The sequence below is a fragment of the Suncus etruscus genome, chromosome 6, assembly GCF_024139225.1.
Source record: "Suncus etruscus isolate mSunEtr1 chromosome 6, mSunEtr1.pri.cur, whole genome shotgun sequence".
Taxonomy (NCBI): Eukaryota; Metazoa; Chordata; class Mammalia; order Eulipotyphla; family Soricidae; genus Suncus; species Suncus etruscus.
In genome coordinates, this window is record NC_064853.1 from 105784355 (window position 1) to 105807686 (window position 23332).

The following is a 23332-nucleotide window of genomic DNA, read 5'->3' on the forward strand; positions in this document are numbered from 1 at the left end:
ACTCCCATCCTGTTGAAAGTTTTTTTTTTTATCATGAGTGGGTGTTGGATCTCATCAAATGCTTTCTCTGCATCTATTGATATGATCATATGTTTTTATTTTTTTCTTTTGTTAATATGATGTGTTATGTTTATTGATTTGCATATATTAAACCATCCTTTCATCTCTGGAATAAAACCTCCTTGGTCAAGGTGTATGACCTTGATGAATCCTTGCTAGAATTTTGTTGTGGATCTTGTGTCTCAAAAACTAAGTCATGAAATTTTTCTATATATGGATGGACATGAAAATTATTATGTTGAGTGAAATAAGTCAGAGGAGATATATACACACAGAATAGTCTGACACATCTGTGGGGTTTAAGAAAAATAAAAATGTAATAATATCAAGATACAATAGAAATGAGGGCTGGAAGGACTGGCCCATTGTATGAAGCTTACAACAAAGAGTGGTAAGTGCAGTTAGGGAAAGAACTACACCAACAACTATCATGACAATAGTAGTGAGTGAGAAAAATAGAATATCTGTCTTAAGAAAAGTGGGATGTTGGGGAGAAGGGAGATGACTGGCATTAGTGGTGGGAAGGTCACCTGGTGAAGGGCCATGTACATTTTAATACTAAAACCCAACTACAAACATATTTGCGATTATGGTACTTAAATAAAGATTTATTAAAACAAAAGAAAAAAAGGGTTTCCAGAGAAGGCTGGAGATATGGTATTGTAGTTACGACCCATACTTTGTACAGAGCTGATCCAGATTCCATTATCAGCATCCCATATGGTCCCTCATGTCCTGCTAGGAGTGAAAAAAAAAAGAGCTGAAATACTAGAGTGTTGGAGGCATCTTAGATGCGAGTGATAGAGACAAGCTGTTGAGCCAAGGTCTTGGGAGAGTGTCTGATGGAAAAAGGGTTAAAATCCTGTAGTGGCCAGAGGCAGCATTCTGAGCCAGGAGTACATAGTAAAGGGATCATATCTGGCCTGATGTCATTCAGTAACTAAGGCAGGTGGGCAGGGAAGAGGCTTATAGATCTTTATAGCTCCTTCCAGATCTAATCTCTGGTTAGGAGTGACATATATAGGTGAATATATGGAAACAGGAACTATTCTGTGAAAGCTCTGTCACCCCAGGACTGACTATTAGTCTTGACAACAGCCAGTATAACAGCTGTGTTGATCCTGGCTTGGGGAACAGTATGGCAGAGAAAGGAGAGCACATTAATTAGGCTCCTTTCTAGAAATGTTGGTAAGGAGATGTCATCAGGAAGGAGACGGTGCTAGACTAACCAATCATGGCCTCCCAGTCTCAGGCCAAGTGAGCAGTGGCTGAGCACTGTTCCTTCAACAAGGTGCTGGGAGTGAAAGGCATATTGATGAAATACTCCATTCATTTCCTGATGCCAGACATCCTATCTATTCCCTGACTTCCTGCCTCCTGCAAAATTAGCATTGCATACCAGGCCTTCCCTCTCCACTAAAGTAGGTGAGGGACGCAAATGGGAGAATGATTTCCATCTGGCAAAGCAAATTGTGTATATTTCCTACATGCTCTTAAGTAAACCACTTTGCAAGTGGTTGAACATAAGGGCTTCTTTGACCTTGAATCACTTCCTGTCATATATTTGGATGGTTCTATGAGAATACACTTCCAATCTGGGTGGCTGTAACACTAGAGCCATCTGCAACAGAGCGCAACAGGGGCCCACTTGGATGAATGCCTACCTAGCGAAAGGGCACCCATTTTGACTAGGTGGCTTATTTAGGGGCTGCTGATAGCTTTGGGAGAATGGAGCGGGGTTATCAGGAATGTCCTGGCTTCTGTAAGGTAGCCTGACAGGGAAGAACCTATGTCCCTCAGCCCATACCAATGGTCAATTGCATTTAAGCATGCTTTTAGCTTTCTATTCTGTAACAATAACAAGCTGAACAAAACTTCATAGTCATTAGAGTTGTGTCGTGTGCTTTGTCCCTGGTCTGGATCTATAGATATGGCCACATTTCACTCTGCTCTTTGATGTAGAGCCATGCCCGAACCCCAGACAACAAAGCTTCCAGCCTCAGATGGAGGGAGCTCAGGCTGGGGAAGGGCAGGCCCTTGCTATTCTTGCAGCTTCCCTGAGGTCACATGCACATATGGGGGAGGATACCAGATTGCAGGTCCAGGGCATGTCCTACTGAAAGCTCCCTGGGATATTGGGAACCAGAATGACATGGACTTGGGAGGCAGGACCTCTGAAATGACAACACAGGTCATGGAAGATATGACAGAATGATGTAGCTTTTCTTGGGAACATTCCCTTGCAGAGAAGGCAGGTGAGGCAGCTTCTCTGGCTGCCTTGCTATACTTATCCTGAGCCTTTGCTTGCTCTTTCTGTACTCAGAATAATTTATGCCCCATCAGCCCCTCTGCAGAGTCAGAATATAGACTACCCAGGCTGTGGGCTGCAGAATGCATGGGCCCATATGCTTTTTTTGGCCTCCAGTCCTCCTCATGAAATACAGAATCTGAGTCTACAGGTCTAACTTTAGAAGAGGAATCAGCCTCTTGCTGCAGTGAGGCATAAGATTGTGTGTGTGTGTGTGTGTGTGTTTATCTGTTTTTGTGTGTGTCTGTGTCTGTGTGTGTACATGTGAACTCGAATGTCTAGGAACTCTGTAAATGTTTGTGGAATCAAGGGTTGAGGTTGCAGAGGGAAAGAATTTACTTATTCTCCTAGAGCTCCCCATTTCTCCGAGTCACTTGGCAGGCATATTGATCCTAGGTGAGTTTAGGGGTGTTTGGTGTAGTGGGTATAATGATGACCTCTGAAAAAATATCTATATAACTCAATCTCTAGAATTCATGGATGTGACCTTTATTCACAATTATTGCAGATGTAATTAGAATCTTGAAATGAGATAGCCCTAAATGAACTGGGTTGCAAATCAATGAGTGTCCTTGTGAAAGACAAAAGTCTTTCCCCACCTCCTTCATCCAACTTGGACCACAGTTGAGTGGTGGAAAAAGCTGCGGAAGGCTCTAGAGATGATTAAACCACAGATCTGCTGTGAAGTTGAGTCATCTCCCCCACTCCTGCCTTCCCTGCTGTTACTGGCATAACTGGGGTTCCTTACATTTGGTTGCTGTGTTCACACCCTTTTTAATTTTGATGTTCAAAGAGATCATACATTTTGCTGTGGTCTTGGGGGCCCCCAAACTGGCAGCATATCACTGAGTTTGCAGTCAATGTGTATGGGGAATGGTGCTGGGGCTCAAACTTTTGGTCCCAGAGCTGCAAGGTAGGGGTTCGACCCCAAGCCATCCGTGCATTTCCAAGATGGGTGCTCTTGTACATATATACAATGGAATATTAAGCAGCAGTCAGGAGAGATAAAGTCATGAAATTTTCCTATACATGGATGTACATGGAATCTTTTATGCTGAGTGAAATAAATCAGAGGGAGAGAGATAGACGCAGAATAGTCTCCCTCATCTATGGGTTTTAAGAAAGATGAAAGACATTTTTGCAATAATTCTCAGAGACAGACAAATAATTCTCAGGAGGGCTGGAAGGTCCAGCTCACTACATGAAGTTCACCACAAAGAGTGATGAGTGCAGTTAGAGAAATAACTACATTGAGAACTATCCTAACAATGTGAATGAACAAGGGAAGTAGAAGCCTGTCTAGAGTACAGGCGGGGAGTGGGGTGGGGTGGGGAGGTGGGAGATTTGGGACATTGGTGATGGGAATGTTGCACTGATGAAGGGTTTTTTTTTTTTTTTACATGACTGAAAATCTACTACCATCATATTTGTAACTAAGGAGTTTAAATAAAGATATTAATAAAAAAGAATTTCACAAACTTGAAATTCCAAAACAGATATGTTTAATTGGATTTAAAATATGGCTTAATGTTAAAAAAAAAAGATGAGTACTCTTTGGAGTACTTTCCAAAAGTCCTTCTGCAAGAGCAGATGGCACAAAGGGCCTATTTACTTTTGTGTGTATGTGATTGAACCCAGAAAGAAACCTAGAGGTGCAAAAAGAATACAACATGATGTAGTTTCTTGTGTGTGACGGAAGAGGAGCTACATAGATATGACAGACATTTGAGTCTGGAGAGAGATCCCATCTCGGACCTGAAGGACTGAGAAAGCCATCCTGCTGGACTTGCGTTTTTCCTTCCAAACATAGCTGCGATGCTCCTGGATCAGGAGGGGCATTGTAGCAGGTGTTGGGAACTTAATTGTGACCAACAACCTATATTTCTCTGCCTGGGTGAGAAGCTTGGGAGTGAAGACGTGTACCAAAAAGTTAGGGGATTCATTTTAAACAACAAGAGCCAAAGAGACTTGGTGTACTTGTTAAAATTTGATCCCCTCATATGTGTGGGCCAATTTTGGGATCTCTGTGTTCTGCTTAGTTGATCAAAATCTCCCCTTTCCAAAACCACACTCTGCTGAGGAAAGGCTGGACAGTGGAGAGTAGACAGTTTCCAACCCAGCTAACCTCCTGCCTTAAGGGATTGGCTCTTCTGATTCTTTGGTTTCTCCTGTCTCAATTTGAGAATTAACTTTGGTAAAGTGATTAATCAGTGATGGAGGGCAAGTGTAGCAAAGGAAAAGCCTATGGTGCTGAAGAACTTTCATCAACAAAAATTTTGTGATTTGATCAACTGTCAGGAGACCATTAGTTCCTGTCTTTTTTCTTGGGGGTGCCCACATCTGGCAGTTTGTGGAAGCTATTTCTTACAGCACTCAGGGAGTGACACAGTGTCAGCTATTGAACCTGGGGCTTCTACATCAAATCAGGGCATTCAACTCCTGAGCCATCTCCAAGATCCTTTTCTTTGTTAGTTTACACTCTCTGAGTGACTAATGGCTGGATGTGGATCAGAGCATTCTTCTGTGTATATAAATCTTGATAACAAAGGTGTAGGTGAGGATGGAGAAATGATAAAACAGAACGGAGGAGAGGTGGAGGAGAAGGGGAACATTTGGATGTCCACTGTCTCTGACCAGACAGGACTGACTTGTAGGTAGGCAGACCCTATAGACCCCATAAATCCCTCTTTCTGGACCCAGAGCAGGGAATATGAGCGAACTAAGGCTAGGCCAGGCATGACCTACCAATCCAGAGATGAGAGAAAGGGGCTAATTTTCCCAGGGACCTCTTCAGACCATGCTAAGATTGGGCCTTGCAAACTCCTCACTTTTTGCTGTTGGCAGCAGCACCACTGCCCTGGGGTTTCCCCAGCTTTGTCCAGACTGGCAATTGCATCTGCAGGTACTTCTGGTATGACAGCCAGAGCTCCACAGCTGCACATCCACATTTCCTTAAAACAGGCACTGACTGGGAGCACAAATTGGTTGGGACCTCCAGGAGAAATACACTTAAGAATATTGCCAGACTGGCAGCAGTATTCCTCCAGCTATTGTGGATGTCGGTCTAGAACTCTATTTCCAAAGGAGGCAGGGAGGCCCTGTGTGTCCAGGGTCTCACACCTGGAAGAGAGAGGGAGGAGAGAGTCATTCCCAGTCAAGGAATTCTGACAGCAGTCATCACATATGCCAGCTGTGATGAGCAAGGGCACAGGACTGGGGGAGGACTCAAGATCGGTCTCTCTGCTACTGCTTGGTTCTAATGCCTGGGACAGTCACCCATAGCTCTATACCTGGCCTTGCAAAACAGATTCATCATTCTGTCACTCATGTAGATACCCTGACAAATAAAAATAAGTAGCAGAGAGAGGACTAGGTCAATGGGCCATCCTAAGACTACTTCCTAATTTGGTGTTTACCATGTGCCAGACCCTGGCCCTATGTGTCTATGATAATTGACTCCCTGCTCTGGCCCCCAAACAAAGGAACTAGCACACAGAGTAGTGAGCAGCAACTGGAAACATGGGTCAGAAAGGAAGTTTCTGAGGCTCGAGGCAGGCAGCAAGGGAACTTTGTCCATCTGAAAGCAGAACCTCTGTGTTCATGTGCCACCTGCAAAGAGATGCTGGGAGCAAGAAATTGTGTACACAGAGGGATTCAGCGAGTGTCTGCACATGTCCTCTGACCTCACCCAGAAGTAGAAACCCTGTGAGCACAGTATAACTACACTCAGGTTCCCAGGCCAGTACACTCTCTGGTCCATCCTTCTGATTTTCTTGGGGGCAGGTGAGGTGAAGGAATTTGATCCAGGAAGGGGTCCAACCTGGAAGGACATTGCAGATTTTAGGGATCACAGACTCTTTCTGGACCCAGCCTTATTCTGGACTCAGCCCTTCAAGGGGTCAGCAGCCTCTGTGCAGAGTCTGGACTGGGGACAGGCATGGCCCAGATGGCATGGGTGGGGTCTGTACCTCCTGCACTTTGCCCTCTGCATAGAAGCAAGCTGGTAAGAGAACTGAATAGAGCAGGTACTAGCAGAGAGGAAGTACTGAGAAGCTACGGTGCCATGGGATTGGTTGGGTGACAGAGAGGATAAAGGACTTATTAGAGCCCTAAACTGATGTGATTTGATCTCTGAAGGATCCTCTTCAGTGGCCTCTTTCATAGGCTTTGGTTTACAGGCAGAGATTTTTACCTTTGAGTTCAATGCCACCCTGCCTAGTGACTTTTTTATGAAAATAAGTTTCTTTGGGACCTTGGTGTCACCAAGAAAATAGAGTTTGAACTCAAAGACCCACATATGGTAGGACCCAGGCTGGGAGACTTTGCAAGTGAGGTAATGGTAAGAGTGAATTCGACAAACTTGCTGGTTTTGTGTGGAGACAGATGCCTGGCCCCAATCATTCCTCTGTTCTCAGTCTACACCAAGTAGGAGTATTCGCCACAGCTGCAGTAACTTCTTACCTGTGGTATAGTCCAGTGCAGAGAGGGTTCTAGGCCCCACAGACCCTTCCAGGGCTCCTGCATCTTTTCTCGTGGGTCTCTCTTCACAATTCTGAGGCCTATTCAGCCAAGGATAGAGAATGACAGCCATTACTCCCTGTGAGTAATTCTTGTGAGTCCCGCTTCAAGATGGTCCTACTGCCTCCCACCAAACCCAATCACTGTACCCCACTTCTCCACCTGACACAGCCCAGATACTGGGTCCTGGTGTTCAAGGAGTTTCTGAGAATGGACTCTAGTTGTGTGCCCATGAACCAAAGGTAAACAGCATTTTCTAGCACAGGAAGGCTTTATTTATTTATATTTATTTAAGGTCATACTGGGCAAGGCTCAGGGCTTACTCTTGAGTCTGCACTCAAGAATTACTTCTACAGGCTCAAGGGATTATAGGGGATAATGAATGGAATCCAGGTCTGCTGCATGGAAAGCAAGTGGTCTACCTGATATACTATTTCTCCTGCTCCTTCCTCTTATTTTAAAAAAAGTGAATCTATGCTGACATAGATGTGGTGGAAAAAGGAACCCTCATCCACTTTGGTGGGAATGTCAGCTTGTTCAGCCTCTTTGGAAGACAATATGAACAGTTCTCCAAAAATGACTAATTGAGCGAGCTTCCACATGGTCCAGCAATCTCACTTCTTGCATCTATTGGGGGTCCCCAAAACACTAAGTTGAGAGGATATTTGTATTCCTATGTTTACTACAGAACTATTCACAATAGCCAAAACCTGGCAAGAATTTGAGTGTCTGAGAACAGATCATATGATTAGAAACTGTCATGTATATACACCATGACATAATTTTAGGCTATAAGAAAAGATGAAATCATGTGTTTTTTGGTTATGTGAATCTGGAAAGTATCATGCTGAGTGAAGTCGTTCAGAAGGAAGGGGACAGACACAGAATGACCTCTCTCATATGTGGGATAATAAAGAAACCTAGTAAATATGTAAAAAAAGGGGGGGGCAAAGGCAGAAGAGCCTAAAACTGGCCTGCATAACTGAGCTGGTGTGTATTAGGGGCAGGAGAAGAACCCAAGACAATGGTAGAAGAAAGGGGACACTCTGGAAGCGGGTGTGGGGTTGGAACTCTATGTATGAAACCATAACACAAATAGTATTATAAAATCATGGTGCCTCAAATGTAAGAAAATAAACACATTTGGAATACAAACACATTTGGGGTCACCCAGAAGGCTCCATGGAGAAGGTCAGCAGGCTTATTCTAATGGGCAGGTGCTCTGTGATGAGGTCTAGAGCTGCTCCCTACAAGTAAATCTCTTCCTCTCAATGTGGCTCCCAGGGCTCATGGGGACAGACCAGTTCCACCAACTCACTGAGGTGGAGCAGTTTCATCTGAGGGAAAGGAGGGTAGTTTCTTTCTGACATCTCAGCTTACCTGACCTGCATGGACAAGAACAGATTTCATCTCTCACCCCCTGGGGAGTTAGGAAGAACTAAAACCATATTAAACCTTCACAGCTGGTGCACGAAGGCTATAATGAAACTCATTATGTGATGGCTGATATATTCCAATAACATTATCAACAAGAAATGGGGCCCTGCTCCTCACTTGCCCTCCTGACCCCAAAGTGAGAAGTACTGCCTCATTAGAGATGGAGATTGAGGAGGAAAGAAACATTTCCCTGGAGAAGACTCTGGCAGTGCTTAAGGTTATTTGTCAACTTACATGGGACAAATGCTTTGCAGTTGCCTCCATCTCTCAGCACATGCTGAGAAGAGAGTCTCAGAGAAGGGACCTCCCCAGCTGGACTGGCCATGGGATTGCCTGTCACCTGCACTTGAAATCCCACAGTAGCCCCAGCAATTCGAGCACATGCGCATTCTCAGAGCTTCCTCCCATCCTAGAGGAGTGGGAAGGAGTCTTTTCCCAAGAATATAATTTATAGTGACAGGCACCGTTTCCAGAACTGCCCAGATCCAGTGCTGACACAACCAAGGCTATTCCATTATTAACAAGGGGTGAGGCCTGGTTGTTGTGGAGCCTGGGGAGATGGACCCAGAGTATGCGCTGCAGACAGTGGCACTCACCAAACCAATCGCCCTGTTTCCATTGGGAACAGCTCAGTGGAGGTGTCAGTCTCCCATGTGGGTGTCTGTGCTGCTCTCGGCTTGACGGTTGCCAGCCTGAGGGAGGGAAAGACAGTTGAGAACAGGACCTGCTGCCTTAAGCTGAAACTCACAGCCTGGCTCAGGGCATGCTGCATTCCCCCCCCCCCCCCCCCCCTCAGAGGAACTGAACAGATGGCTTAGTCTTTGTAAAGATACAACTCTAGAAGGGAAATTCTGAGAAATACAAACCAGGGGGCTGGGCCTTAGGTAGAGAACGGTAGTAGCAAGTGGGCCAGGCAGGATTCCAGGAGACAAAACAGCAGCTTTGATGTAGGAATATGCAAACTGAGCTCTGAAGCCTGATTGGATGTGATGAGTTTGTTTCTTTGCCTCTAGTCTTTCCACTTCCACTGAGTGAGTCCTTGCTTCATGTTGACCCTTGTAGCAAAGCACTTCTAGGAGCCTCATTTTAGAGAGAAGCAAATGGATGCCCAGAGAGCTCCAGCAACTTGACTGGGATCACACAGCTTGTGTGTGGTAGATTTGAAATTTGAACCCAGACTCTGGGCCCGGAACCTCATTTCCAAATGTTGTGGTCTATGTGTATTCAAGGTTAACTGAAACAGAAGAATGAGATTACTGGGGGCAGAAATGAGATGAGGAGCTGAATCTATACCAGATATCCAACTTAGCCGCTCTCCACTCCTCAGCATCATTCCTTCCTTTCCATCCTCTTCGCTCTCTTGTCCCACCTATGCTTTTCCTTCCAACAAGAATAGTCCTTACCTCCCAGCATTTGGACATAGTGAGTGTTTCCTGGTCTCCACTTTCTTCTTCCTGTTAATACCAGACCATCTCTTTTAGATCTGGTGCCCATTTCACGCCTTCACCAGGCCCACTAACTTATTTATTCTGTCAGTGCCTTTAAAGCATGGGGCTGGCTCCTCTCTCCCATGTTCTAGAATAAAAAGCAAACAAATGGTGGGTCAGCCTGTAAAGCACTGTGGAGGGTGGGGGGCAGCAAATAGAATAAATGGGGACAAACTAGATGCCTCTTGCCCCCTTTTGATCCTTCAGAAGCCCTCTTTGCTGCTCAGACTACAGAGAATTTCCTCTTGGGAGCAAATCCCCAAGCATTTCAAAGAGCCAGTGCTGGAAAGGGGGACTTAAAGATGACATGACAGTCCTGAGCTAAGCCTAGAGCGGTGAGCTCCATCACCTGAGCTCCATGGTTCCATGGTTCCAACAAGAGCCATCCCCAAATGGGGGTCATCTATTCTTTTTGATTTGCTGTGAATAGGCTGATGGCTGCTGGGAAGGGCGGAACTTGGGCTAAGGTCCCCTCCAGCATGTATATATGTATGGGGGTGGCTGCATCTGAGTACTTTCCAGGGAACACCCCTTCATTGCATTCCTGGAAAAGCATCCCCACTCCCTCCTTTGTGGGTCTTTGTGCTGTTCTAGCTCTTCAGAACCCATTTGAGAGGAATTAATTCAAGGAATCCTCAGGGGAATGGACAAATATCAAATAAGTATTCCTGGGACTGGGATTCCTGAGGGTAAGTCAGAATCCTTGTAGTGCTCCTTACAAGGACTTCTGCCCAAACATTCATGAGGATAGGAGGGTTTGGGGGTCTACAACTACAAGTGCTCAGAGGCTTCTCCTGATTCTGTGCTCTTGGGTCACTCCTAGAGATGCTTCAAGCAGGATCTATGGTACAAAGATTAAATTGCAACTGACTACATGCATTTTAAGTGTCTGGCCTTATATTATCTCTTCAGCAGTCTCTTTATTTTATTATTTATTTATCTATCCATTTATTATTATCTCCTTTTTGGGTTTGAGGGCAGAGTGGTTGGTGCTCAGGACTTCCACTTGGCTCTGAGCCCAGAGATCACCCCTGGTGGTGCCTGAGAAAATAGGGCTCTGTTCTGAGGATTGAACTTGGGCCTGCCACATGTAAGGCAAGTGCCCTCATCACTGAGCTGTTTTTATCTTTAAACCCCAAGTGACCTAGGTGAGCATCTCGGCCTGACCAGTACTTCAACTACAGCCCAGAGCCCAGAACTAGTCTGTCCTCTACATGCACTTCTAGCTGACAGTTGAACAGATGAATATGTGAAACCACACAAACAAGCTCAAGGGTTCACACCAGCACTCACACATGCATCTGTCCTACACACAGACCTGCCCCCACCTCAGGATTGCTGGAGATTCAGGCAAAAGGCTGGGTGGTGGGAGGATGGCACTTAACTGCCCCTTTAGAGTCTGAAAAGAGAATGAGCTCCCCCTGTAAACTGACACGACTGTCACTGTATCTTTTTGGAAAATAAGCCCCCCCTCTCCCCTCCCCAAAGCTTAGCTGGGCTCACCCCATCCACTGTTTTAATTAATATCCGGCCCAGCTGGCAGATGGAAGGCTGGAGCTTGAGTTGCATGGATGCAGAATTTCAAGTACATCCACAAGCTTTATGCCCGCTGCCCATTGTGATCAGAACACTTTGGCCAGGCAAACAGACACAGCAAGAAATGCCGAGTATCAAGCGTGACAGGTGCTCATCTACAGGGATGAAACAGCTTCCCACTGACTTTGGCCACTGTCCAGGCCAGCTCTACCCAGACAAAAGGGATTAGAAGTGGCTGCCCTTCCCAGCTTCCCCAGCTGGTAGGCCTGCCTCCTCCCGCTGGCTTCCTCCTCACCATCAGGGCATGGTGCCTCTCTGCCCCTCCAGGGATTCAGCCCCACAGGGGCCCCTTGTGAATTCTGCATTGGTGACTTTATTGGGAAGAATTCTGCATAGAATTCTGGTGGTGGTATTAGGGGGCAGGTGTGGAAGGAGATGGGCAGAAACTGAGCTGAGGCTTTTGCCTTCAAGACCTCCCTATGTCAAAGTGAGGAAATAGACCTAAACCCTAGAGACTCAGAATCTTCTTGTTGGGAGGGGGACTTCTTTATGCTTCACCCCAGACTCATCTGGGGGTGGCTCACTCAGGACTTAGTAACAGAGCAATGTAGAGAAAAGTGTCTCTGACAAGTGTTCTGGAAAGTGGAAGCTGTATCTCTTGAAAGATTCAGGAAGGTTTGGCTTTAGAGGTCTTTGAGCAAAACCTTGAAGGTATAAAAAGATGTTCAAACAGAACCTTATTTTCTGAGAGAGAGGGAGAGAGGAGGAAGAAGAGGAGGAGGAGAAGGAGGAGGAGGAGAAGAAAAGAAGAAGAAGAAGAAGAAGAAGAAGAAGAAGAAGAAGAAGAAGAAGAAGAAGAAGAAGAAGAAGAAGAAGAAGAAGAAGAAGAATGCAAGATATCTTCGCCGTTATCTTGGCTGGGTATTTGTGAATCCAAGAACAGTCCCCAGAATGAGAAATTACTTCCCATCCCCTTGTCCCCTTTCGGGGGAAGACCTTGGTAATATTTATCCGCAGCAAGTAATAATACACACAGACAAGAACGATAGGGTTTAAAAGATCGGGCAAGGAGAGCCAGAGAATCCTCCTGCAGCCAGCAGCTTTTCACAGAAGGACCCCTCACTCCTGTCCCTCAAGCTATTTATTGCCAACTCCACAGCGCCCCACCTGGAAGGGTTAGGTGGGGCAAAAGTCACAGAACAATCCTAAGGAAACACTTTTATATACAATTCCAAGAATCATCTTATGGAAACTTTTTCATATGCTACAGAAGAAGAACAGGGATAATAAACACAAATCAATAGGTTAATAGGTTGACTCGGGTGTTGAGGACCTAATATGGAAATAAGGTTGGGAAGGAAAGAAATTTCTCCTGACCCTTTTGGCCTTTGAGCAAAACCTTGAAGGTATAAAGAGATGTTCAAAGAGAACCTTACTCGCTGAGAGAGAGAGAGAAGAAGAAGAAGAAAAGAAGAGGAAGAAGAAGAAGAAAAAAGAAGAAAAAGAAGAAGAAGAGGAAGAAGAAGAAGAAGAAGAGAAGAAGAAGAAAAAGAAGAAGAGGAAGAAGAGGAAGAAGAAGAAGAAGAAAGCACAGGGATAATAAACACAAATCAATAGGTTAATAGGTTGAATTGGGTGTTGAGGACCTAATATGGAAATAAGGTTGGGAAGGAAAAAAATTTCTCCTGACCCTTTGGCCTTTGAGCAAAACCTTGAAGGTATAAAGAGATGTTCAAAGAGAACCTTACTCGCTGAGAGAGAGAGAGAAGAAGAAAAGAAGAGGAAGAATAAGAAAAAAGAAGAAGAAAAAGAAGAAGAAGAAGAGGAAGAAGAAGAAAAGAAGAAGAAAAAGAAGAAGAAGAAGAAGAAGAGGAAGAAGAAGAAGAAGAAGAAAGCACAGGGATAATAAACACAAATCAATAGGTTAATAGGTTGAATTGGGTGTTGAGGACCTAATATGGAAATAAGGTTGGGAAGGAAAGAAATTTCTCCTGACCCTTTGGCCTTTGAGCAAAATCTTGAAGGTATAAAGAGATGTTCAAACAGAACCTTACTTGCTGAGAGAGAGAGAGAAGAAGAAGAAGAAAAGAAGAAGAAGAAGAAGAAGAAGAAGAAGAAGAAGAAGAAGAAGAAGAAGAAGAAGAAGAAGAAGAAGAGGAAGAAGAAGAAGAAAGCACAGGGATAATAAACACAAATCAATAGGTTAATAGGTTGAATTGGGTGTTGAGGACCTAATTTGGAAATAAGGTTGGGAAGGAAAGAAATTTCTCCTGACCCTTTTGGTTTCTCTTTGGGCTGGTTGGGAGATAAAATTAATAACAGGAAAATTTAAAAGAAGTGGATCAAAAAGCAATGATCTATGTACAGAAAATACACACAGGACTGATTCCAAAACCATGGAAGCAAAATGTGGTGCATGTCCTTAGCTATGGAATAGGAAAGGGGGTCTGGGATTTCAAGGAGAGGGGAGCAATGGAGGAGAATGCAATCCATGAAGTGAATGAGGCCCTTGAAGAGTTAAGTGGGGGTTGGCAGTTAACAAGCTGAAGGTAGAGGTGAGAGGACCTCTATCTAGATGCCCTGTCTCAGATCCCTTTCTGCTGTTACCAATCCATCAAAATCCAGGAGAGGGTTTTCTAGTCCTTCACACATGGTCCTATGCAACTTACTGGGTTTGAACTCATCTGCCCATCCTGAGCACTACCTTCTGCTAAGGGATCTTCAACCTTTGGCAGTTAGGCCAATGTTCCAGAGCCTCTGTATACAAAGTTAAGGTCAACTGCATCTTCTGCCTCATAGGGCCGACTGTAGGAGCATAAGACAAAGTTTGTTCTATAAATGCATACATGGGTGTGTGCTTCAGTCCTGAGGAGCTGGTAGTGGATGCAGGAGGGGGAGACATGGGATGGACAGAGGGACACTGTTTGTTCCCAGGCAGCAGTGAATCACACACACATTCTCTCTTTTATCTACTAATTCATACACACAAACATATTCACACACCTATACTCATATACTCTCATACACAAACACTCATATACATATACAGTCACTTTCATGCACACACTTATATACATATATACTCATGAACTTACATTTACACTCAAATACATGCTCATATACAAGGTACTGACAGAACTTAACAAGAAAAAAATCTAACCCTATCAAAAAATGGGAGGAAGATATGAATAGACACTACCTCAAAGAAAAAATACAGATGACCAAAAGGCACATGAAAAAATACTCCACAACAATAATCATCAGAAAGATGCAAATCAAAACAACCATGAGGTACCATCTCATGGCACATATCACAAAGAACAAGAACAATCAATGCTGGCAGGGATGTGGGGAGAAATAAACTCTCATTCACTGCTGGTAGGAATGCCATCTAGTCCAGTCTTTATGGAAAACAATATGGAGGTTCCTCAAAAAACTGGAAATTGAGCTCCCATAGGATACAGCTATACCACTCCTAGAGATATACCCTAGGAACACAAAATCTCAATACACAATACCTTCTGCACACCTATATTTATTGCAGTGCTATTTACAATAGTCAGACTCTGGAAACAACCAAGATGCCCTTCAACAGATGAGTGGCTAAAGAAACTGTGGTACATATACACAGTGGAATACTATGCATCCATTGGGAATAATGAAGTCATGAATTTTTTCTCTACATGGATGGACATGGAAACTATTATGTTGAGTGAAATATGTCAGATGGAGAGATAGACTCGAATTAGTCTCACTCATCTGTGGAATTTAAGAAAATAAAAAAAGTACTGTAATAATACTCAGAGACAATAGAGATGAGAGATGGAAGGACCAGCCTTACCACAAAGAGTGGTGAGTGAAGTTAGAGAAATAACTACACTAACAACTATCATAACACTATGTCCCACATTGCAGCTGCTGCCACACCTTAAGGGCTCCTGCTCAGAGACGATGCACCAACTTCGAAGCCACCATTGGCTACATTCAGGCATTCTCTTCTCCCACCCGCGGGTCTTCACACCCATGTGTACCACAGAGCTGGGTAGAGCTGAAGCCTCATAGTATTCATTGTGTATATGTACCACAGAGCTGGTAGCAGCCAAGCTGGCCCCAGAGTTTGCCAAGAGGAATGTGAAGCTCATCACCCTGTCCTTAGACAGTGTGGAGGACCATCTTGCTTGGAGGAAGGACATCAATACTTACAACTGTGAAGAGCCCACAGAGAAGCTGCCTTTCTCCATCACTGACAACAACTGTGAGGAGCCCACAGAGAAGCTGCCTTTCTCCATCACTGACAACAGTAACTGGGACCTGGCCATCTTCCTCGATATGGACCCAGCAGAGAAGGACGAGAAGGGCATGCCCGTGACTGCTCATGAGGTTTTCGTTTTCAGGTCCGACAAGAAGCTGAAACTCTCCATTCTTTATCCAGCCATCACTGGCAGGAATTTAGACCAGATTCTCTCAGAGTTGTGGTCTCCCTGCAGCTAACCATAGAGAAGAGTGTGGCCACCCCCATTGACTGGAAGATCGGTGATACCTTGATGGTCCTTCCTACCATCCCCAAAGAGGCTCTTCCTGAAAAGTGTCTTCACCAAAGAGCTGCCTTCAGGCAATAAGTACCTTCGCTACACTCCCCAGCTCTAGGCCTTGGATGAGCTGGGTCCCAGCTCCCCAATAACAGTGTATTCCTGGACACAGGTAACTGTGAGCCTCAAATGGACAGATCCAGCCCCACCACACACTGACTCTCAGGAATTAGTTGGGTCTGTTATTTTTGGCTTGTTTTTTCTTTTCTTTTCTAATCAAATCTTCTCTCTACTCCCCATTCTGGGGAGCAGCTGAAGTGAAGCTGCTGATTCCTGGGTAGATGTCTAAGTATTAATCCTGAGCATCTTCTTTACTTGTGGAAAAGGAAACGTCTCCACTTTGCTCCTTGTCAGTAGATGCAGAACTGGCCTGTGTGTTCTGAAGGATCCAGTGGCATGCTCTAAAGAAAGCATTTCCATGAGTTCCCATCAGGAGAGGTGGTGAGGTATGAATGGTACCCTATACCTTGTCCCTGGACCTGGGAGAGGTCAAGAGGGTCAAACTTATACTGGAGAAGCAGCTGGCAGGGGCAAGTGAATATGGCTTCTTGAAGATCAGCAAATAAATTATTTGATAGAAAAACCAAACCAACCAACCAAACAAAAAAAAAAACCAACTATTATGACAATGGTAATGACTGAGAGAAATAGAATGCCTATCTCAAAGGCAGGCAGGGTGTGGGGGGGAGGAGGATGATGGGGGCAATATTGGTGGGAAGGTTGCACTGGTGAAAGGGGTGTACTTTTTTTGACTGATACCCAAGTACAAACACATTTGTAATCATGAGGCTTAATAAAGATGATTAATTATAAACAAAAAAGAATAACAACATTGAGCTGGAGAGGCAACACAGCTAAGACTTTTGCTTTGCATGTGACTTCGGCAGTTATTCCCTGTTAGAATCCCTGATCCCACAGGCCCTGCTGAGCAACACTGGGGTGACCTGTTGGCCCTGGAGCACTGCTGCACTAAACATTATTATGAGTGGAGTTTCTAAAGCAAGCAAACAAATAAAAAAAGCATCATATACAGTTCACACTTTTGTTTATTGATTTCATGGTTTCATAACCTGTTCATAGTTTTCAGTTCCTTGAAATGTATTGAATGATGTCCTTTTAATTAGACACCATGACCCATGTCTACTGCTATTTTCTGTCTGCTTCTTACACAGTAAGATGATTAAAGTCCTCATTTGCCAATGTTGTCCTGGTAACTTCCTTCTCTGCCTGAGGGTAGGGGTGTCCCCAATATGAGGGTCACAAGGCAGCTGACTCCCTCAGCCACACTGAGTCTGGCTGGAAAACACAAATGACCTCAGTGTGGCAGAGAACTATGTGAGGATCAGGTAGTCCTGAGAAATGTGAGGAGGCTGTAGCCCCATTCTGGCTTGTCTTCACTGCAGATAGCTTTGATCCTGCTCCTCTCTTAGTGTGGGTAAAGCAGGCATCCAGAGCTGACAAGTAGGGCTGGACTAGATGGGGCATAGCAACGTCTTTGGCAGTTCAAAGACCAAAGTGAAAGAAGCTGAGGAAGGCCTGCAGGAGCTGAGATGAGGGAATTTCTTCCGTTGGCAGGCTAGGGTGTTTCCATTGGGAGGTCTTCATATCACCAGTAGTGGTATGACTGAGCCCAGACAGGCAGAGAACAGTCTTATACAAAAGAAAGTGGGGGGTATGTGGTGTATGCAAAAGAGGACCCCATTTCCAATTATAAGATGAGCTTGTGGGGCATAGCATGTAGGCTGGGAGCTCCAGACTAGTTTATACCGCAGATTCAAAACCATGCTAAGAACAGTAGGAAAAGCTAACCACACCCACAAATTCAGTAGCACTGTTAGAACTGAACCAGTTTTTTAAACTCATTCTTTTCTTGAGTGATACGTAAATTGAACAGTGAAAATTATGGCTACATTGGTCAACACAGACAAAGCTGGTCATTGCAGGAGAAGAGGGTGGGCCAAGTCCCCACCCTGCAGAAGCCACACTTGCTGCCTCCATCACCCAGAATCACCATTTCTCTGATGGCCCTGCCTTTCACAGACCCTCAATGATTTCCTTTCGGGACACCAACCTGACCACACTTCAGGTGCACTATTTTTGGTGCTAATATCACCAGGACTTTTTGGAGCAAGTGTGGACACACTCCTCTCATGTCTTCCTTCTTCCAGAAGTCCTTCCAGCTGCTGAGTACATGTTCCTAAAAGTCCTAGTATCAGGAATAGGGATTTAAATTTCTGGACAAATTATCTGAACAATTTTTATTTGTTCAATGATGTCATCCCTACAGGAACACCTCAATTTAACAGAATAGACAATTAACAAGAGCTTACTAAACCTTCTGCCATTATATTAAGAACTTCATTGGTGATGCAATAATTTTCACAAATGTGTTTGTTACTGTGTTTTTCCTTCCTTCCTTCCTTCTTCATTTCTTTGTTTTTTTTTTCATCTTCCATTTTATTTTTTTTCTATTTTTTTTTCAGTAACTTTGCTTTCACTTATCTGGGAACAAATGTATTGTAATCAACAATGTCAATCATGTGATGCATTTTTTCTAAATAAATAAATTAAAAAAGAACAGACTGGCCTACAATATGAAATTTACCACAAAGAGTGATGAGTCCAGTTAGAGAAATAACTACACTGACAACTATCATGACAGTGGTAGTGAGTGATAGAAATAGAACGCCTGTCTTGAATACAGACAAGGGGTGGGGAGGAGGGAGTTGGGGGGGGCATTGATGGTAGGAATGTTGCACTGGTGAAGAGAGGTGTTCTTTTTTTATAACTAAAACACAACTACAATCATGTTTGTAATCATGGTACTTAAATAAACATATTTAAAGAAAACAGTGGGAACAGACTTCTTTTGATGAACCATTTTGTAAATGTCAGTGTCAATATGTGATGTACCTTAAAACACTATCCTGTTATTTGTACATCAATTATGCTTCAAAGAGGGTGGGGGAATTATCAAAAAAGGCTAAGTTAAAAATAAGATGCTTTGGGGGGCAGTGAGATAGTATAGTATGTAGAGCACTTGCCTTGAATGGGACTAACTTGAATTCTATCCTCAGTATCCTATATGGTATTGTGACATCTTTTTACATATCATTAAGAAAACACTTCTGGGCAATTGAGTGATTTTTAGTTATCTGGAACAACTATAACAGAAAATCATTTTTAGGTCTTTTTCATATTTCTAATACAGTTTTTTATCCTCCTCTGCCACTGTGTCCCTTTGCAACACTACTGCTTTTTATTTTTTACCTCTATATTTACAAGGCTCCACAGGAAGGGTGTAAATAGAATGCTAAATCAATCAGAAGGAAAGTATAAAACCTGGAGACATGGTTGATTGCCACATTTTTTGCAGAATCTCAGGCTTGTAGCTGCCCACTTTGCCATGTTCCAGAGTCAAGTAGCTTTACTTTGTCTTTCACCAGGTGAAGCCTGGTGTCACTGTGATGTGGGATCCTCTTCCTCTAAGCTACCCTGGTATGTAGGGGAGGTGTTTTGGATGACTGAGCAACATTCTGCCTATGTGTGAGTGGAAAGGTTCCAACCTTGAGGTTCCTACCCTATCTTGGACATCAGCTGTTCCTCTCACCTTGAACTGATTTTTAACTTTTGTCTTAGTTTTTCATCTGACCCTGAGTCATTACTGGACTCTGGGGGGCATACATCTGCCTGGGGGCATTCTCTGCAGTATTCACAGTCCTCAACTCTCCAAAGAGCTTCTGGACAGTGGGTTGCAACACATCTGAGATAATTCAATTTTTACAGAAGCTATTTCCATTAATCATTTAATAATGACTCTCCCAACTGACACAATTAAGTAGACCTAAGATTTAAAAAGTAGAGCCTCAGATTCATTTCACATCAGTCTAATGGTCACAAAGAATCTTGGGAGACAGTGAAAAATGGACTCCATTCTTCTTTGTGCTCAGTTTTTCTCTTCAGTCTTGATGGTGGGCAACTCCGTGTGTGTGTGTGTGTGTGTGTGTGTGTGTGTGTGTGTGTGTGTGTGTGTGTGTGTGTGTGTGTGTTTTCCTTCAAAGTCTTAGCACCCCACACAGGGACCTGGGCTCTACCCTCTTTTCTTTTTTGACTTTTGGACCACACTTGGTAATGCTCAAGGCTAACACTTGGTTCTGCATCTAGGAATTAATTCTGGTGGTACTCAGTAGACTGTATTCGATACTGATGATTGAACTCGGATCAGCCACATGCAAGGCATATGCCCTATCCTCTGCACTATAGCTCCCTTCCCACTACTCTTGACTTTGAGCTACCTGCTTGTGAGGCAGTGAGAAGCCTCTGCTTCTGGAAAGGCAGTGGCAGCTTGTTTTGTGCCTGAGAGTTCTTCCTGCAGAAAGAGAAAAGGGAATCTGGATAAGAACTGCTCTAGAATTGCTCCATCAGCAGTGAAGCCCTGACATTGCCAAAGGAGCCTGACGAGGGGAGGCAGGACACCAGCCTGAGCCTATTGTTCTCTAAAACTAAACAAATCAGCACTGAGGGAGGAAAGGAAACTGCTTTCAGAGGCAGGGTGAGCTGGAAGAAAAAGCAGAGGAGTGTAGAGAAAGTCTTGCATAGTTGTTTCCTGTCCCCCTTAAAGCTTCTATACCAGTGTAACAGGCAGACTATTCTCCAAAGAGGAAACAATAATATAAAAATATTGGAAGGATCAAAGTACTTTAGAGGGGATATGTCATTTTCTAATATCTATGAGAAAAGAGCCAGGTGCTTGAATTCAGCTTATTATCTGTGTAGCAGATGCAGGCAAGGTGAAGGGACATGTAAAGACAAGGAATAAAAATCCATCAAGGACCTGGGCTAGCTCAGTGAGAGAAGTTCCTCCCTTGAAAGCAAAAAGCCTGGAGCTTGATCCCAGTGTCCTCCACCTGAGTAGAGGGTGACCTGGTACCATTTAAGTTAACAGCCAAGTATGTGCAAATATAGCTTCTCAGATGTGAGAACTCTGGCAAACACCATGACTAGAGAGAGATGTGCCAGCTCTGCACACAGGTGTGAGCCCACCCCAATGGGCATGTTTGAGCACCAGGGGGGGTCCCAATTAGCACTCAAATCAGGGTGTGTATGAGTACCACAACTAAGAGAGGCACTCCCCCATCCAGCACCACAGCCAAGTGACAGCTGACCCTGTCATCACAACAGCAAGGGAAGGGAAGGGAAGGGAGTAATTACAAAGAAGCTATCAGAAAGACTTCTGCTACATGAGTGTGTGGAACTAGTTTCTTAAAGGGTCTTGTGGTTCTTCTGCTACTATGGTGAAGGACAGAGACACAGATGGCTCAGATAAACTGTCCAGGGCAAGATGATGGACTGAGTTATAAATGATCAATTATAAGCTGATTATTGTTGCTGTTTTTGGTTTTGGAGACACAGCCAGTCAGGGGCACACAGCCAGTCAGGGGCAAATCCTGTACTGTGTTTGGGGTAGATCTAGCACTGCTGAAAAACCATTAAGTGCTAGGTGACCGACCACAAGTCATGTGCTACAGCAATGGAGCTTAATTTGGCCTCTGCTTTATTTCTTGGTTTCCTCTCAGATGTTTTGCTTCTGCAACCAGATTATTCCTCCTGTTACTTTTGTTCTCCAGAGCGTCCCTTTGGCACAGAGAGATCCAGGCTTGCTTTCTGGTCTCCATACAGCTTTTGTGCTGTGGTAATCTTGTAGAGGAAGGTTGCTACAGAGCCTGAGACATGAAAGCCTTAGTCACCTTGATTCCAGATAATGCAGATTTGAGGAGAATTACTCCAGCCATATTAGTCAGAACTCTTTTGGGTGAACATGACAAACTCAACTCACACCTGCTTTAGCATGAAGGTGAATGCTATTCTGGGTTAGAAAGTTGGGAAAGTAGGGCCTTGGTCACTCCTAATAGAGGGCCCAATCATCTCACCAGCTCTCTCATGGCCATGGCAAAGCTCAGTTTTTCCTCTCTCTCAATGAGTTGTCTTCATTCTTACCTCCTACAGGGAGGTTTTCCTAGTAGTAGTTGTAAGGGTGTGGAACAGCACAGTAACAGATAACCAGGTTTAAATAACCCCAGGTGGAAAGAAACCTCAGTGTACACAAGTCCCTGGGGGAGCCTCTGAGTAGCAGACTTAAGCTGGTCCCCCCGCTGGGACCAACAGCTGGTTTGGGTTGGATATGGGCAGGCAAATGCTGCCACTGGCTGGCAAATGGAACCACATGAGGTGGGAAAAAGTTTTGCAAGTAAAAGGATATTATTATTAGAAAAGGGCTGATAGCAAGGAGGCACTAAAAATACTGTTTCTAGCTTGAACCAAGAACCAAGAGATGTTTGGGAAAGACGGTGAGGTAATGAGCTGTTTACTGGTAAACCCCAGGCAAAAGGAGAGCCTCAAGATGGAAGAGAGGCAGACACTGGGATGGTGACCTTCAAGCCTCTAGCTGAGAGGAAACATGGGACTACAGAGAAAAGGTCTGCAGAGCTGAAACCTGGAATTTCTGATGCCGGAAGGTGTAGGACCCAGATTTCTAAGCAGAGGCACCAGCCAACTGTGGTTAGACTGGGGCCAGGGGAGGGGGAACTGGTTCTATGGGAGCTGGGGGAAGCTTCAGCTTTGCAAGGCCTGTGACTAGGAGAAGAATAGTTGCTGGATTACGTGCCCAGAGACAGGAAGCACACAGGAAGCCGACTAGGAACAAACAGGAAAGAGTAAATCTTGTCTCCTTTCTCCAAACCAGGAGACTCTTCTAGCGCCCCCGTGGGCAAATGTGTACACGGGGGCTAGCAACCTATACCCTAATAGTCGTAAAGCTCAGCTCCAGCTGGTCTGGAGGTGCTGACATGACCACAGAGCCACAGTACTTCAGTAGGACAGGCACTTGGCATGGTCTCTCTGTGTGTCCTCAGGTTTTCGGTTCCTTCCTAGGCAGAGTAGTCCTGTGGGAAGGGGGCTTTGGGGGTGAGATGGAGATTTTGGGTGTGTATTTGGAAAATGTGGCTGAGTGGAACTGATTGACTGGCAGGAGTCACTGAGGGTAAGTGTATCCTGTCTACACATCTTCCTTAGGATACCATTCTAGCTTCTCACTGGCATCCTGCAGGAGACAGAGAGAGGATGTTGGTCCTTGGATAAGCCTGATAAACATTCTGACCAGGCCTGGTTGCTATGCCCACAACGAACCTCCTCATCCCCACCTGCTTCCTGATCAATCAGCAGAAATGACCTAACTTCACTGCTAATAAACTGTGTGGCTTCAGACTAATATCTGAACTCCAGTTTCCCCAAGATGTCCCTTTAGTCCTTTAATCTCCATGCCAGGAATCAGAAGAGAATCTTGGTCCCCTTCATCTCTACTGTGCCTCACTCTCCATCTTTCTCAGACTCTGTGCACG

At 44.5% G+C, this 23332-nt stretch overlaps 1 pseudogene; it reads left to right on the forward strand.

Moving 5' to 3' along the window:
• The first annotated feature begins 15297 nt into the window (after nucleotides 1-15297).
• On the forward strand, nucleotides 15298-15993 carry LOC126011852 (peroxiredoxin-6-like; annotated as a pseudogene).
• Nucleotides 15994-23332: the final 7339 nt, after the last annotated feature.